Here is a 13556-nt window from a genome sequence, read left to right on the forward strand (position 1 = left end):
GTATAGTTTGAAGTCAGGTAGCATGATGACTCCAGCTTTGTTCTTTTGGCTTAGGATTGTCTTGGAGATGCGGGCTCTTTTTTGGTTCCATATGAACTTTAAAGCAGTTTTTTCCAACTCTGTGAAGAAAGTCATTGGTAGCTTAATGGGGATGGCATTGAATCTATAAATTACCTTGGGCAGTATGGCCATTTTCACGATATTGATTCTTCCTATCCATGAGCATGGTATGTTCTTCCATTTGTTTGTGTCCTCTTTTATTTCACTGAGCAGTGGTTTGTAGTTCTCCTTGAAGAGGTCCTTTACATCCCTTGTAAGTTGGATTCCTAGGTATTTTATTCTCTTTGAAGCTATTGTGAATGGGAGTTCATTCATGATTTGGCTCTGTGTTTGTCTGTTACTGGTGTATATAAGAATGCTTGTGATTTTTGCACATTGATTTTGTATCCTGAGACTTTGCTGAAGTTGCTTATCAGCTTAAGGAGATTTTGGGCTGAGACAATGGGGTTTTCTAAATATACAATCATGTCTTCTGCAAAGAGGGACAATTTGACTTCTTCTTTTCCTAACTGAATACACTTGATTTCTTTCCCTTGCCTGGTTGCCCTAGCCAGAACTTCCAACACTATGTTGAATAGGAGTGGTGAGAGAGGGCATCCCTGTCTCATGCCAGTTTTCAAAGGGAACGCTTCCAATTTTTGCCCATTCAGTATGATATTGGCTGTGGGTTTGTCATAAATAGCTCTTATTATTTTGAGATACATTCCATCAATACCGAATTTTTTCAGAGTTTTTAGCATGAAGGGCTGTTGAATTTTGTCAAAGGCCTTTTCTGCATCTATTGAGATAATCATGTGTTTTTTGTCATTGGTTCTGTTTATATGCCGGATTACATTTATTGATTTGCGTATGTTGAACTAGCCTTGCATCCCAGGGATGAAGCCCACTTGATCATGGTGGATAAGCTTTTTGATGTGCTGCTGGATTCGGTTTGCCACTATTTTATTGAGGATTTTTGCAACGATGTTCATCAGGGATATTGGTCTAAAATTCTCTTTTTTTGTTGTATCTCTGTCAGGCTTTGGTATCAGGATGATGTTGGCCTCGTAAAATGAGTTAGGGAGGATTCCCTCTTTTTCTATTGATTGGAATAGTTTCAGAAGGAATGGTACCAACTCCTCCTCATACTTCTGTTAGAATTCGACTGTGAAACTGTCTGGTCCTGAACTTTTTTTGGTTGGTAGGCTATTAATTATTGCCTCAATTTCAGAGCCTGCTATTGGTCTATTCAGGGATTCAAACTCTTCCTGGTTTAGTCTTGGAAGAGTGTAAGTGTCCAGGAAATTTTCCATTTCTTCTAGATTTTCTAGTTTATTTGCATAGAGGTGTTTATAGTATTCTCTGATGGTAGTTTGTATTTCTGTGGGGTCGGTGGTGATATCCCCTTTATCATTTTTTATTGCATCTCTTTGATTCTTCTCTCTTTTCTTCTTTATTAGTCTTGCTAGCAGTCTATCAATTTTGTTGATCTTTTCAAAAAACCAGCTACTGGATTCATTGACTTTTTGGAGGGTTTTTTGTGTCTCTATCTCCTTCAGTTCTGCTCTGATCTTAGTTATTTCTTGCCTTCTGCTAGCTTTCGAATGTGTTTGCTCTTGCTTCTCTAGTTCTTTTAATTGTGATGTTAGGGTGTCAATTTTAGATCTTTCCAGCTTTCTCTTGTGGGCATTTAGTGCTATAAATTTCCCTCTACACACTGCTTTAAATGTGTCCCAGAGATTCTGGTATGTTGTATCTTTGCTCTCATTGGTTTCAAAGAACATCTTTATTTCTGCCTTCATTTTGTTATGTACCCAGTAGTCATTCAGGAGCAGGTTGTTCAGTTTCCATGTAGTTGAGTGTTTTTGATTGAGTTTCTTAGTCCTGAGTTCTAGTTTGATTGCACTGTGGTCTGAGAGACAGTTTGTTATAATTTCTGTTCTTTTACATTTGCTAAGGAGTGCTTTACTTCCAACTATGAGGTCAATTTTGGAATAAGTGCTATGTGGTGCTGAGAAGAATGTATATTCTGTTGATATAGGGTGCAGGGTTCTGTAGATGTCTATTAGGTCTGCTTGGTGCAGAGTTGAATTCTATTCCTGGATATCCTTGTTGACTTTCTGTCTCATTGACGTGTCTAATGTTGACAGTGGGGTGTTAAAGTCTCCCATTATTATTGTATGGGAGTCTAAGTCTCTTTGTAAGTCTCTAAGGACTTGCTTTATGAATCTGGGTGCTCCCGTATTGGGTGCATATATATTTAGGATAGTTAGCTCTTCCTGATGAATTGATCCCTTTACCATTATGTAATGGCCTTCTTTGTCTCTTTTGATCTTTGATGGTTTAAAGTCTGATTTATCAGAGACTAGGATTGCAACCCCTGCTTTTCCACCATCCCTTTATTTTGAGCCTATGTGTGTCTCTGCATATGAGATGAGTCTCCTGAATACAGTAAACTGATGGGTCTTGACTCTTTATCCAATTTGCCAGTCTGCATCTTTTAATTGGACCATTCAGTCCATTTACATTTAGGTTAATATTGTTATGTGTGAACTTGATCCTGTCATTATGATATTAGCTGGTTATTTTGCTCACTAGTTGATGCAGTTTCTTCCTAGCCTCGATGGACTTTACATTTTGACATGTTTTTGCAATGACTGGTACCTGTTGTTCCTTTCCATGTTTAGTGCTTCTTTCAGAATCTCTTGTAGGGCAGGCCTGGTGGTGACAAAATCTCTAAGCATTTGCTTGTCTGTAAAGGATTTTATCTCTCCTTCACTTATGAAACTTAGTTTGGCTGGATACGAAATTCTGGGTTGAAAATTCTTTTCTTTAAGAATGTTGAATATTGGCCCCCACTCTCTTCTGGCTTGGAGAGTTTCTGCCGAGAGATCTGCTGTTAGTCTGATGGGCTTCCCTTTGTGTGTAACCCAACCTTTCTCTCTGGCTGCCCTTAACATTTTATCCTTCATTTCAACTTTGGTGAATCTGACAATTATGTGTCTTGGAGTTGCTCTTCTTGAGGAGTATCTTTGTGGCGTTCTCTGTATTTCCTGAATTTGAATGTTTGCCTGCCTTACTAGGTTAGGGGAGTTCTCCTGGATGATATCCTGCAGAGTGTTTTCCAACTTGGTTCCATTTTTCCCGTCACTTTCAGGCACACCAATCAGACGTAGATTTGGTCTTTTCACATAATCCCATATTTCTTGGAGGCTTTGTTCATTTCTTTTTACTCTTTTTTCTCTACACTTCTCTTCTCGCTTCATTTCATTCATTTGCTCTTCAATCGCTGATACTCTTTCTTCCAGATGATCGAGTCAGTTACTGAAGCTTGTGCATTTGTCACGTAGTTCTTGTGTTATGGTTTTCATCTCTATCAGTTCTTTTAAGGACTTCTCTACATTGGTTATTCTAGTTAGCCATTTATCAAATATTTTTTCCAGGTTTTTAGTTTCTTTGCGCTGGTTACGTAGTTCCTCCTTTAGCTCTGAGAAGTTTCATTGACTGAAGCCTTCTTCTCTTGACTCGTCAAAGTCACTCTCCATCCAGCTTTGTTCCGTTGCTGGCAATGAGCTGCGTTCCTTTGGAGGGGGAGATGCGCTCTGATTTTTTGAATTTCCAGCTTTTCTGCCCTGCATTTTCCCCCATCTTTGTGGTTTTATCTGCCTTTGGTCTTTGATGATGGTGACGTACTGATGGGGTTTTGGTATGGGTGTCCTTTCTGTTTGTTAGTTTTCCTTCTAACAATCAGGACCCTCAGCTGTAGGTCTGTTGGAGTTTGCTTGAGGTCCACTCCAGACCCTGCTTGCCTGGGTATCAGCAGCAGAGGCTGCAGAAGATAGAATATTGCTGAACAGCAAGTGTTGCTGTCTGATTCTTGCTCTTGAAGCTTCATCTCAGGGGTGTACCCCACCGTGTGAGGTGTGAGGTGTCAGTCTGCACCTAGTGGGGGATGTCTCCCAGTTAGGCTACTCAGGGGTCAGGGACCCACTTGAGCAGGCAGTCTGTCCGTTCTCAGATCTCAACCTCCATGCTGGGAGATCAACTGCTCTCTTCAAAGCTGTCAGACGGGGGCATTTACCTCTGCCAAGGTTTCTGCTGCTTTTTGTTTAGCTATGACGCGTCCCCAGAGGAGGAGTCTATAGAGGCAGGCCGGCCTCCTTGAGCTGTGGTGGGCTCCACCCAATTCGAGCTTCCCAGCGGCTTTGTTTACCTACTTAAGCCTCAGCAATGGCAGGCGCCCCTCCCCCAGCCTCGCTGCCACCTTGCAGTTAGATCTCAGACTGCTGTGCTAGCAATGAGGGAGGCTCCATGGGCATGGGACCCTCTGGGCCAGGTGTAGGATATAATCTCCTGGTGTGCCATTTGCTAACACCCTTGGTAAAACGCAGTATCAGGGTGGGAGTTACCTGATTTTCCAGGTGTTGTGCATCTCAATTTCCTTTGGCTAGGAAAAGGAATTTCCTTCCCCCTTGCACTTCCCAGGTGAGTTGATGCCTCGCCTTGCTTCAGCTCTTGCTGGTCGGGCTGCACCCACGGACCAGCGCCAACTGTCCAACATGACCCAGTGAGAAGAACCCGGTACCTCAGTTGAAAATGCAGAAATCACCTGTCTTCTGTGTTGCTCACGCTGGGAGCTGGAGGCTGGAGTTGTTCCTAGTCCACCATCTGGGTCAAAGGATTCGAAAACCTTTATTTTTATATTTAGGTTTGATGAATGAACAGCCATGCAGAAACATGATTGGACACAGAGGATCTGACTTAACAGTGATGGATGGAGTGAGGAAACCCAGCAAGGTTGCTCTGTACAATTCCCTTTCACCTGTGTATGGGGCAGGACCCCACGGGAATGAAGGTCTTCCAGGGAGAAGGGAGAGAGTGACCTTGCTAGGTTTTATGGCTGGCTTTGGGAGACAGGAGTTCTAGTTTCTATGACCTTCCTTGAGGAAAAAGAATTCCAGTTTCTGTGACTCACTTTGGGTGAGAAAAAGGGGCAGGAACCAGGAGGGAAGGACAAAGACCTGGCTACTGAGGCCTTCCAGTTTCTCTGGGTCAGAGTAGTCTGCATGCCAAAGTGCCATACTTTGGGGTTTAATGAGCCCTGACAGCAGATCCTTGCAGATTTCACAGGCAACTTGTGATCCAAGTAATTGACTTTCAGTGCCCCAATTTCAGAGGACTTTAGCAAAGCCTGGTTGAAATGGCCAAGTAAAAGAAGAAACTCTTCAAAGTTGAAATTCATCAAGGTCTTCAGCTGAGGGTGTAAGAATCCCAGATGTAAGGTTAGCAAGAGTTAGGAGTTCTGGAGTCTTCCCCACATGCCCTGGCTCTTGAGCATTAACAGACCAGAAGCTCACAGTATCTGATCCTCCTGTGGCTCAGCAGGGATGCTCAGCAGCATGTTCAGAATGAAACTGGCACACTTAGTTGAGCCTCAAGGGCCTTTTGAAGTCACGACTGGCCCACACTGGCCTCATGGGAACACAGGTGCTCCAGCACCCAATGTCTTCATAAGTAGGTGGAGGGGAAACTTCCACCCTGAAAACATCCCCCCCGCTATCTAGACCAGTCTGCCCCATGGCCAAAGGCAGTGAGAACCCCAGCCACCCCTTGGGTTGCACCCCTGCCAGTGCTAGAATTTTGTGCTTCTTGGGCAGAAAAGCTCAATATTTGGCTCAGGGCATAACTGGAAAGAAATACCCGCCATGTTTTTTGCTGTGGGGCATGAAAATACAGGGAGGCAGGAGCCTGAGGTGTCTGTGGCCACCCAGCTGGAGGCAGGTGGACTGCACTTCTCAGATTGCTTTGAGGAACGTTCCTTTAGTTGGGAGGGAGTGCCTTTCCTGAAGAAGTCCTTGTGCAGAACATGCTCATCCTGAATGAGTCCTAAGAAGTACAGGTTTTCCAAGACCCAGAGAAGACAGCAAGGCTGTCTTCCAAGCCAGTGCTGGAGGCTTCCAGGCAGGTGGAGACAACATGGCCTGGAGCCCACAGCCACACTGGTCAGAAAAACTTTCTAGGAAGGCTTCTTGAGCTCAGCTTTGAGGGACATTTATCTTCTGCCCCACAAACTGCATACTGCATTCATATTCATGGGGAAACCATTAGGGTATAATAGGTTCTCTTGCTGAGTGACATGGCTGATGGGTACTCAGAATCTTAAGGAAAAATGATAAAGAGGGCTTTGATAAAATGTGAAATATTACTAATGTTCATGGAGGGTGTTCTGCAGTGGGCAGGTTTATGCAAACCTATCCCCAAAAGTCTGAGGAAGCTGAGGGGCCAAAGAAAGAGGCTGACAAATTCAGTTTTTTTGTTTCTTAGGAAGAAACATTTAATAGGGATTTATGAACAAAGGACATGTCTGGTCTCAGGCAGCTGCAAGACAAGATGATGGATCCCCCCAGTACCCCCCAGACCCAGGGATTACAGACCACAGGGAAAAGAATGATTCAGAAGGGATTTATAGGGCAATTGAAGTATGATAATGATAATGTCAAGATTATTTTACCCAAAGGAAGGATTTACAGTACCTGCTCTTACACAAGGAACAGTAGATAAACTGTAAGTTTTAAAAGCCTTCCTGGAACAAGAATTAGTCAGAAGCCGACGTGATGGACAGATTAGCTTCCAAGATGGAGTTGCTTTGGCCTCCGCAGTGGGCAACATGGAAGAGAATATCAAAAAATAGGGAAGTTAGGGAGAATGTGAAAAGTTTACAATGAGAAGTAGCCCTAAGGGAGCAAAACAGAGGACCCCGTAATGGGAAAACCAACTGGAATCTCATCTGAGAGACCCAGCTTTAGCCCTACTGGAATGGAATTGCTAATGGCTGATCTTTCTGAGAGAACCTTTATGTTTAGTTGCCCAACCCTTACAGGGATTGATCTATTTTAAAAGTCAAATAAGGCCAAGTTGTACCTCAATCTTTTTGCTTGGTCCGCTCTTCTATTTCCTGCTTCATTCAACTCCATGAAGTCTTTCCTCCATAAAGAATTTTGAGGCACTTTAGTCTGTCCTACAAGTCTCTGGCTTTTGTTTCCCCCTCAGTGACCTGCTTATGGATCTTGTTATGGATCCAATTTTGTGGCTCACAAACAAAATCTCCTCAGAAATGTCCTGTGAAGCAGCCTCAACAGGGCTGCCTGGGACTTGAGAGCTTTCATTTCCTCCCCCATGGAGCTCTGCATGATCAAGTACAGAGGACAGAATGGGGAGGATGGGAGGGAGGGGGAGGAGGTTGCATTTAGCTGTCAGAGCTTATATTTGGCAGTTTGCTCTCCTAGCTACAATTCCTCAGCTCTTTTCTGGGGTTATGAAATAAATTTTGACCTCACATCTTAATTGGCATATAAACATAAATTTACTAGAACATACGGCATGTTTTAAGGGGCAGTTGAATTTTTACTTTATTCATGATACCTATTTATATTATTTAAGGTGATTCAGTTCAATTGTGGTTTTGCAAATAGATGGAATCATTTCCAGAAAAGTAATAATAACAAATCAATGTCTTATTTCAGTATTATAAAAGCATAAGCCTCTTTTTAAATGACTACAGTTGCATGTCAGAAAATCTAAACAAATGTGTAGTTAAAAAATGATTGTTATACCTTAGGGACTTAGTTTATACAAGACAGATTAGCAAGATATGAGCCTCATTATGCATGAAAGTCATTTGTTTTTCCATGAATACAGCCTAGCACAAGTTCTGGGGTTGCAATTCATAAAGAGAATGAACATGAAGACTGAGCACTGTTATGACATTAATCTTCATGAATATGGAAAGAAGTGAATTATTATCTTTTTCTTTATGAGGTGAAAAGAACTGTCGCAACAAATTTGAATCTTGGTGTATATTGGAATGTGAGAGCTGGAAGAGCCTCAGAGAATTAGTCTAACCCCTTCTAATTACCGAAAGGCAATTGGGAATCAACATTTTCAAGGAACTCACTCACCTTTATGTGGTGAGTTAATGGCAAAGATGGTACAGACCTCCAGGTTCCCAAAATCAGGACCTTTTCACTGACCCACAAAAGGGGAGAATTTTCCCCTAATTCCAATTTTTTTAAACATTCAAGAGTCTTTCTTTTATGTGAGTGCTTTTTTAAATGCACTTAACAAGAGCTCCTCAATATAAATATCCAGTCAATCCATTTTTGAGCACTTACGGCCTAGTCCACTTCTTAGTATTTATCTACTCTTTGTTTATATTCATGCTATGTGAATTCTATTGTTAATAATTTCTTGGCTCTGTTAACATTGTCTATAGTTATACACTTGAGCATTTCTATATAGGTGTTTAGTGTTATGACCTTACAATGAAAGCTTCCAGGCTACTCACCACTGACTGTGTCCTCATATATTTAATGCCTGTGTTTAAAAGTTCCACTGAAAGTCCATTGACATTCCATTGCATGTAAGGAATTGCAATCTCTGAGGTTGTTAGGGCCCTTTCTGGAGAAGCAATACTCCTTAACAAAGAAATAAGAAATATTTTTTTTTCATTTTTTTTTGTATTATTATTTTTTTTTTAATTTGTTTATTATTATTATACTTTAAGTTGTAGGGTACATGTGCATAACGTGCAGGTTTGTTACATATGTATACTTGTGCCATGTTGCTGTGCTGCACCCATCAACTCGTCATTTACATCAGGTATAACTCCCAATGCAATCCCTCCCCCCTCCCCCCTCCCCATGATAGGCCCTGGTGTGTGATGTTCCCCTTCCTGAGTCCGAGTGATCTCATTGTTCAGTTCCCACCTATGAGTGAGAACATGCGGTGTTTGGTTTTCTGTTCTTGTGATAGTTTGCTAAGAATGATGGATTCCAACTGCATCCAAGTCCCTACAAAGGACTCAAACTCATCCTTTTTTATGGCTGCATAGTATTCCATGGTGTATATGTGCCACATTTTCTTAATCCAATCTGTCACTGATGGACATTTGGGTTGATTCCAAGTCTTTGCTATTGTGAATAGTGCCGCAATAAACATACGTGTGCATGTGTCTTTATAGCAGCATAATTTATAATCCTTTGGGCATATACCCAGTAATGGGATGGCTGGGTCATATGGTACATCTAGTTCTAGATCCTTGAGGAATCGCCATACTGTTTTCCATAATGGTTGAACTAGTTTACAATCCCACCAACAGTGTAAAAGTGTTCCTATTTCTCCACATCCTCTCCAGCACCTGTTGTTTCCTGACTTTTTAATGATTGCCATTCTAACTGGTGTGAGATGGTATCTCATTGTGGTTTTGATTTGCATGTCTCTGATGGCCAGTGATGATGAGCATTTTTTCATGTGTCTGTTGGCTGTATGAATGTCTTCTTTTGAGAAGTGTCTGTTCATATCCTTTGCCCACTTTTTGATGGGGTTGTTTGTTTTTTTCTCGTAAATTTGTTTGAGTTCTTTGTAGGTTCTGGATATTAGCCCTTTGTCAGATGAGTAGATTGCAAAAATTTTCTCCCATTCTGTTGCCTGTTCACTCTGATGGTAGTTTCTTTTGCTGTGCAGAAGCTCTTTAGTTTAATTAGATCCCATTTGTCAATTTTGGCTTTTGCTGTCGTTGCTTTTGGTGTTTTAGACATGAAGTCTTTGCCCATGCCTATGTCCTGAATGGTACTACCTAGGTTTTCCTCTAGGATTTTTATGGTATTAGGTCTAACATTTAAGTCTCTAATCCATCTTGAATTAATTTTCGTATAAGGAGTAAGGAAAGGATCCAGTTTCAGCTTTCTACTTATGGCTAGCCAATTTTCCCAGCACCATTTATTAAACAGGGAGTCCTTTCCCCATTTCTTGTTTCTCTCAGGTTTGTCAAAGAACAAATGGCTGTAGATGTGTGGTATTATTTCTGAGGACTCTGTTCTGTTCCATTGGTCTATATCTCTGTTTTGGTACCAGTACCATGCTGTTTTGGTTACTGTAGCCTTGTAGTATAGTTTGAAGTCAGGTAGCGTGATGACTCCAGCTATGTTCTTTTGGCTTAGGATTGTCTTGGAGATGCGGGCTCTTTTTTGGTTCCATATGAACATTAAAGCAGTTTTTTCCAATTCTGTGAAGAAACTCATTGGTAGCTTGATGGGGATGGCATTGAATCTATAAATTACCTTGGGCAGTATGGCCATTTTCACGATATTGATTCTTCCTATCCATGAGCATGGTATGTTCTTCCATTTGTTTGTGTCCTCTTTTATTTCACTGAGCAGTGGTTTGTAGTTCTCCTTGAAGAGGTCCTTTACATCCCTTGTAAGTTGGATTCCTAGGTATTTTATTCTCTTTGAAGCAATTGTGAATGGAAGTTCATTCCTGATTTGGCTCTCTGTTTGTCTGTTACTGGTGTATAAGAATGCTTGTGATTTTTGCACATTAATTTTGTATCCTGAGACTTTGCTGAAGTTGCTTATCAGCTTAAGGAGATTTTGGGCTGAGACAATGGGGTTTTCTAAATATACAATCATGTCTTCTGCAAAGAGGGACAATTTGACTTCTTCTTTTCCTAACTGAATACCCTTGATTTCTTTCTCTTGCCTGATTGCCCTAGCCAGAACTTCCAACACTATGTTGAATAGGAGTGGTGAGAGAGGGCATCCCTGTCTCATGCCAGTTTTCAAAGGGAATTTGTCCAGTTTTTGCCCATTCAGTATGATATTGGCTGTGGGTTTGTCATAAATAGCTCTTATGATTTTGAGGTACGTTCCATCAATACCGAATTTATTGAGCGTTTTTAGCATGAAGGGCTGTTGAATTTTGTCAAAAGCCTTTTCTGCATCAATTGAGATAATCATGTGGTTCTTGTCTTTGGTTCTGTTTATATGCTGGATTATGTTTATTGATTTGCAAATGTTGAACCAGCCTTGCATCCCAGGGATGAAGCCCACTTGATCATGGTGGATAAGCTGTTTGATGTGTTGCTGAATCCGGTTTGCCAGTATTTTATTGAGGATTTTTGCATCGATGTTCATCAGGGATATTGGTCTAAAATTCTCTTTTTTTGTTGTGTCTCTGTCAGGCTTTGGTATCAGGATGATGTTGGCCTCATAAAATGAGTTAAGGAGGATTCCCTCTTTTTCTATTGATTGGAATAGTTTCAGAAGGAATGGTACCAACTCCTCCTTGTACCTCTGGTAGAATTCAGCTGTGAATCCATCTGGTCCTGGACTTTTTTTGTTTGGTAGGCTATTAATTGTTGCCTCAATTTCAGAGCCTGCTATTGGTCTATTCAGGGATTCAACTTCTTCCTGGTTTAGTCTTGGAAGAGTGTAAGTGTCCAGGAAATTATCCATTTCTTCTAGATTTCCAGTTTATTTGCGTAGAGGTGTTTATAGTATTCTCTGATGGTAGTTTGTATTTCTGTGGGGTCAGTGGTGATATCCCCTTTATCATTTTTAATTGCGTCGATTTGATTCTTCTCTCTTTTCTTCTTTATTAGTCTGGCTAGTGGTCTGTCAATTTTGTTGATCTTTTCAAAAAACCAACTCCTGGATTCATTGATTTTTTGGAGGGTTTTTTGTGTCTCTATCTCCTTCAGTTCTGCTCTGATCTTAGTTATTTCTTGCCTTCTGCTAGCTTTCGAATGTGTTTGCTCTTGCTTCTCTAGTTCTTTTAATTGCGATGTTAGAGTGTCAATTTTAGATCTTTCCAGCTTTCTCTTGTGGGCATTTAGTGCTATAAATTTCCCTCTACACACTGCTTTAAATGTGTCCCAGAGATTCTGGTATGTTGTATCTTTGTTCTCATTGGTTTCAAAGAACATCTTTATTTCTGCCTTCATTTCGTTATGTACCCAGTAGTCATTCAGGAGCAGGTTGTTCAGTTTTCATGTAGTTGAGCGGTTTTGATTGAGTTTCTTAGTCCTGAGTTCTAGTTTGATTGCACTGTGGTCTGAGAGACCGTTTGTTATAATTTCTGTTCTTGTACATTTGCTGAGGAGTGCTTTACTTCCAATTACGTGGTCAATTTTGGAGTAAGTATGATGTGGTGCTGAGAAGAATGTATATTCTGTTGATTTGGGGTGGAGAGTTCTATAGATGTCTATTAGGTCTGCTTGCTGCAGAGATGAGTTCAATTCCTGGATATCCTTGTTAACTTTCTGTCTCGTTGATCTGTCTAATGTTGACAGTGGGATGTTGAAGTCTCCCATTATTATTGTATGGGAGTCTAAGTCTCTTTGTAAGTCTCTAAGGACTTGCTTTATGAATCTGGGTGCTCCCGTATTGGGTGCATATATATTTAGGATAGTTAGCTCTTCCTGTTGAATTGATCCCTTTACCATTATGTAGTGGCCTTCTTTGTCTCTTTTGATCTTTGATGGTTTACAGTCTGTTTTATCAGAGACTAGTATTGCAACCCCTGCTTTTTTTTGTTCTCCATTTGCTTGGTAAATCTTCCTCCATCCCTTTATTTTGAGCCTATGTATGTCTCTGCGTGTGAGATGGGTCTCCTGAATACAGCAGACTGATGGGTCTTGACTCTTTATCCGATTTGCCAGTCTGCATCTTTTAATTGGACCATTTAGTCCATTTACATTTAGGTTAATATTGTTATGTGTGAACTTGATCCTGTCATTATGATATTAGCTGGTTATTTTGCTCACTAGTTGATGCAGTTTCTTCCTAGCCTCGATGGACTTTACATTTTGACATGTTTTTGCAATGACTGGTACCTGTTGTTCCTTTCCATGTTTAGTGCTTCTTTCAGAATCTCTTGTAGGGCAGGCCTGGTGGTGACAAAATCTCTAAGCATTTGCTTGTCTGTAAAGGATTTTATCTCTCCTTCACTTATGAAACTTAGTTTGGCTGGATACGAAATTCTGGGTTGAAAATTCTTTTCTTTAAGAATGTTGAATATTGGCCCCCACTCTCTTCTGGCTTGGAGAGTTTCTGCCGAGAGATCTGCTGTTAGTCTGATGGACTTCCCTTTGTGGGTAACCCAACCTTTCTCTCTGGCTGCCCTTAAGATTTTTTCCTTCATTTCAACTTTGGTGAATCTGGCAATTATGTGTCTTGGAGTTGCTCTTCTCGAGGAGTATCTTTGTGGCGTTCTCTGTATTTCCTGGATTTGAATGTCGGCCTGCCCTACTAGGTTGGGGAAGTTCTCCTGGATGATATCCTGAAGAGTGTTTTCCAACTTGGTTCCATTTTCCCCCTCACTTTCAGGCACCCCAATCAGACGTAGATTTGGTCTTTTTACATAATCCCATACTTCTTGCAGGCTTTGTTCATTTCTTTTTCTTCTTTTTTCTTTTGGTTTCTCTTCTCGCTTCATTTCATTCATTTGATCCTCAATCGCTGATACTCTTTCTTCCAGTTGATCGAGTCGGTTACTGAAGCTTGTGCATTTGTCACGTATTTCTCGTGTCATGGTTTTCATCTCTTTCATTTCGTTTAGGACCTTCTCTGCATTAATTACGCTAGCCATCAATTCTTCCACTTTTTTTTCAAGATTTTTAGTTTCTTTGCGCTGGGTACATAATTCCTCCTTTAGCTCTGAGAAATTTGATGGACTGA

The 13556-nt window shown here is 41.0% G+C and overlaps 1 long non-coding RNA gene across 1 annotated transcript in view; it reads right to left on the reverse strand.

Annotated features, from left to right (window-relative positions):
- LOC139356730 (uncharacterized) overlaps positions 1-13556 on the reverse strand; it is a 125225-nt gene that overhangs the window by 21361 nt on the left and 90308 nt on the right. Inside the window, exons 3-4 of the long non-coding RNA XR_011609090.1 lie at positions 8384-8513; positions 6573-6690 (exon numbers count right to left, since the gene is read on the reverse strand). This is a non-coding gene — a long non-coding RNA (uncharacterized lncRNA). The remainder of the gene's footprint in view (positions 1-6572; positions 6691-8383; positions 8514-13556) is intronic.

Source organism: Macaca nemestrina, chromosome 10, assembly GCF_043159975.1.
Source record: "Macaca nemestrina isolate mMacNem1 chromosome 10, mMacNem.hap1, whole genome shotgun sequence".
Taxonomy (NCBI): domain Eukaryota; kingdom Metazoa; phylum Chordata; class Mammalia; order Primates; family Cercopithecidae; genus Macaca; species Macaca nemestrina.